Below are 4,976 nucleotides of genomic sequence, written 5' to 3'. Positions count from 1 at the left end.
CTGCAGCTCCTTTTAAACACCACAGCCATGCAAATCACTAACCAGCCTGTCAATCATCCTCCCTCCACCGCCTCTGATCACACAGAGATGCCGGAGGGGTTAGCTGCTACTCCAATAAATGTGTGTGTGACTTACTGACAGAAGAAGAGACTGACAGAACGTTGTTATGTACAGATAGGTACAACTTCTGTCAAAGTACTCAAAAAAATCCCTACCTGAAAGGGGTTGAATCAGACAAAGTTGATTTTTTTAATTAAAAGTTAACTGAAAAGAACAACAGACATCTGTGACCTTTTGTCCAATAGTGAATGGATGGATATGAGCTGAGCTATTATCTTACAGTATATCCTGTAGTTTATTACCTGACAAACAGAGGTATGTGCATGAACCCAGCTGTGGTATTAAAGTCTCAAACCTGGATTATTACTTGTTGGAAATATGATGAAGTCTCAGGGAATTGAAATTAGGCTCTGACACTGCAACAGTGACATCCTAACAGGGCATTCAAGTGGAAATTTCAGGTGATACTTTTGCTGAATTCAGTTTATGCTGCTTGAATTGGATAATTTGACTTTCAAATCCCCTCAGGCAGTCTCTAGAATAGTTTTTGATTATCTGTGGCCATCAAAAATGTAATGCAACAGCAGATTACTTGATATAATAGTTTTACAAAACCTGTTCAGCCCCAGTGTGTTGGTTACAAGGTACACATTAAAATAAACAGACTGTGTTTGAGACGCCGCTATCTCTGCCTGTGTCTGATCTCTCTGAATCCTCACATCCACTGACCAGCACATTTACAAGGCAAATGTGCTTTGTCTGTCTTCTCCTCGTTTAAATTAAGATCATAGACCGGACATAGATCAGGGTGCGAGATATGTGTCTCTTCCTTTCCCTTATCTTTCTTCCTTCCAGGCATGGTGGAGTGGATGTTACGCTCTATTTTTTTTTAGGTAGGACCAGTTGGATGCAGAAAAGGAGACAGGGCTCATAGTTTTCCTTATTCCTGGTTTGATTCATCAACTGCTGCTATTAGTCTTATCATTGTTGCAGTGGTGCAGACTGTAGCCATGCAAACGGTGTATCAGATGAGATTTGAGGCTCTAAATGTGGCCTTGTGATAAAAGACGGTCGAGACATAAATACATCCTTTGAAGTAATTATCAGACTGAGTTTTATATATCAAGATATCAATTTTTATCTAACTACCAAATCCAACTCACGTACCTGGGGTCTATTTTAAGTGTGCATGAAGATATTGAGTTATTTTAACTTTCCAGTGACATGCTTTTACTTATGCACACTTTTGCTTCGTTACTTTTATACTCAAGTTTTGTGTTTCAGGCCTCATGCTGGATTTAATCAGAATTTTTGCATCTGTTTGTTTTGAGTGTGAATATTTTCAGAAGTGCTATGGTTCTTTCATGACATAAAACCAGACCAGACATAGACGTGCATTAGCATAGCTCACTGGCACCACCTAGTTGTCTGTGTTCTTCATGCAACACATGCTGCTTCTGCCCACAGCACTTTTACACAGATTTAACAGGAGGGACCCAGTGTGAACTGAAACCTTGGGTTGCGCAATGTATCACACCCCAACTGTGGTACATATATTTATTTGACAACTGAGAATTTAAAGCTGAGAGAACGTACAGTACACCAGGCAGCCGAGAGGTTAGGCAGTGCCTTAAAAATGTGTAAAAGCACATCAGGAGATTCTATAGCACTGGTTGGGGACATATATTTTGCATCATAAAAATAAACATTTGTATTTTCTTCCATATCCATTCTTAAGTACTTAAATCAACATTACAGTGAAGCTGGTAACCTAACAAATTCAACACAATGATGCACATGAGAGCAAATCTGAGTACCAAACTATATTTATTGTATACAGTAGTAAAAGACCACAAATAATGTACAAATCAGTAGAGAAACAAATAACATGACAAGACCTGGACCCTGTTCTTTGTACATTAAAAAGTTAAGCTTGTACATTTGCAGACTCAGTTCTTAAAATGCAAGTGGAAGGCTGTCTTGATAACTGTGCTCTTATTTCGTAACCAGGAAAGAGGACTCTGGGAGGATTAGAGAGGTTTCCTAGCTTTGACTGTTTCATCATACAAAATACAGCTGAAAACATGTGGACTACAACTTAATCACTACTTAATGAGGGCAGCACCTTTCTAATGTGATGGAGCAAACTACAGGAAGGGCTATGGGAACATATCTTAAGTGGGGTGAAATCACATGGCTAATATCAAATGCAGCCCATACTGCATCATTTTAATACCTCATAATGTTAGGACTGAGTCGGAATTGCAAATGTCTGAACAACTGCGGTTTTAAATGCACCAAAATATTTTGATTTGAAATTTCTGCATTGTTTTTATTTTGGTCACCTTATAACATGCATGAATACTCAACCCAAAACCTGTTCTGTTAAGACAAAGCTGCTAGAAAGGTGTTTTATTAGAAAATAAGTTAAAATTGTTTCTTAACCATGCTTGGTAAGCTTGCGCTTCTGCAGGTTTAAATGAAAGCACTACTTGCTTCTACGACAGATACATTTTAATCCTGACTGAAGTGAAAAATACAAGCTCACGCCTGGCTAACAATCAAATCAAGCAAACTCAGTTATGAACATACAAAGAACAGGGCCCTGTGGGTACAGAACACTTAGCTCCCAAACTCCATTGGTTGGCCTCCCTGCCCTCCCGATATGCAACAAACTGCATGCATCCTTCTCTGAAATTGTAAAATATCGGAGACACTTGTGACCACTTTGGATATCACCACTGTTTCCAAACAAATGGCCAGCAACCTTTTACACACAAGGAAAGAGCTCGGACAGTTGATATACAGCAGTGAAAAGTGTCTTCAAAACGCGTTAAAAACATATTGACTTTTGTTGGATATCCTCACCCAAACTGGAAGCAGTTCCCTCTCCAAAACACGCCAAGAGTCAGCTGTCCTGTTAGCCTACGTTTGCAAGGACAATACAAAAGTGAGACAGCTGACCCTAAAACGGCATCAAGACACAGCCTTCCATTATGCCCACCCACAGGCCACCCAGTGCTTTCATCCCCAGATGAAAAACCCACAAGCAGAGCAGCTTGTAAGAATAGCAGAGGGACCAAAGAGTACTGGCTTCATCAGAAAATAAGGGGGGGAAAAATAATCATGATTTCTGTGACAAGAGACTCTTTCCAGCGCTAGACTCAAACCAACTCCAGTAAAAAGGATGCAGCTGAATGGTGTAATTACATTTCCCCTTCCCAAAAAAAGGCTGTCTGAATGAGTGAATAGTATGTACCAGATACCCACAATGAACTTGTATCAATATAAAGTCAAAAAAGGAAGCAAAAACCTTAATGAAATACAAACTCCCTTAAAATGTGACCTGACCAGTTTGTTTTCAAAGTGATCCATCATGAAATATTAAACAGAAGTTCTGTCTTTGGAGTATTGGTCCAAGTCCCACGACATTTATCTAACATCCACTCTGATACTTCTGTACAGGAAAACAAAAGGCAACAAGCCCCCTGGATGTTAATTCTTTAAAGAATCAAAACAATACAAAAACATTGCAGAACTCTTCAGCAAAAGCACCTAAAATGCAGAGAGAATTAAAATACATTTTGACAGAGCAGGGCTCACCGCTCAGACAAAACAATAAACACACAAGAAAGCGAGGTGAAATGGAAGGCGGGTGTGTATTAAGTTCAAAAAGTGCTTTCATTTCAAAACATTTCTTGCCAACTGTGCCCCCCCCCCCCCCTCTGGACAAAATCTTGCAGGGCGCAGCATTTGACACTGATGGATGACAACCCTTGACAAACTACTGGAAACTACAGTCATGGCCAAAATTTTTGAGAATGACACAAATATTACATTTTCACAAAGTCTGCTGCTTCAGTTTTTATAATGGCAATTTGCATATACTCCAGAATGTTATGAGGAGTGATCAGCTCAACTGCAATTAATTGCAAAGTCACTCTTTGCCTTCAATTGTTGCCAAACAGGCTCCAGGGTGCCCAAGAAAGTCCAGCAAGCACCAGGACCGTCTCCTGAAGGTGTTACAGCTGCGGGATCGGGCCACCACCAGTGCAGAGCTTGCTCAGGAATGGCAGCAGGCAGGTGTGAGTGCATCTGCACGCACAGTGAGGCGAAGACATTTGGAGGAAGGCCTGGTGTCAAGGAGGGCAGCAAAGAAGCCACTTCTCTCCAGTAAAAACATCAGGGACAGACTGATATTCTGCAGAAGGTAGAGGGACTGGACTGCTGAGGACAGGGGTAGTCATTTTCTCTGATGAATCCCCTTTCCGATTGTTTGGGGCATCTGGAGGAAGGCTTGTTCGGAGAAGACGAGGTGAGCGCTACCATCAGTCCTGTCTCTTGCCAACAGTGAAGCATCCTGAGACCATTCATGTGTGGGGTTGCTTTTCGGTTAAGGGAGTGGGCTCTCTCACAGTCTTGCCTAAAAACACAGCCATGAATAAAGAATGGTACCAGAACGTCCTCCGAGAGCAACTTCTCCCAACCATCCAAGGGCAGTTTGGTGATGAAGAATGCCTTTTCCAGCATGATGGAGCACCTTGCCATAAAGCAAAAGTCATAACAAAATGGCTGGGGGAACAAAACATCAAGATTTTGGGCCCTTGGCGAGGAAACTCCCCAGATCTTAATCCCATTGAGAACTTGTGGTCAATCCTCAAGAGGCGGGTGGACAATCAAAAACCCACAAATTCTGACAAACTCCAAGCATTGATTATGCAAGAATGGACTGCCATCAGTCAGGATTTGGTCCAGAAGTTGATTGACAGCATGCCAGGGAGAATTGCAGAGGTCTTGAAAAAGAAGGGTCAACACTGCAAATATTGACTTATTGCATGAATTCTGTGTAATTATCAATAAAAGCTTTTGATACTTATGAAATGCTTCTAATTGTATTTCATTATACCATAGAAACA

Source organism: Notolabrus celidotus, chromosome 22, assembly GCF_009762535.1.
Source record: "Notolabrus celidotus isolate fNotCel1 chromosome 22, fNotCel1.pri, whole genome shotgun sequence".
Taxonomy (NCBI): Eukaryota; Metazoa; Chordata; class Actinopteri; order Labriformes; family Labridae; genus Notolabrus; species Notolabrus celidotus.
The sequence above is the reverse complement of the archived record's forward strand: the minus strand, read 5'-3'. Positions refer to the sequence as shown.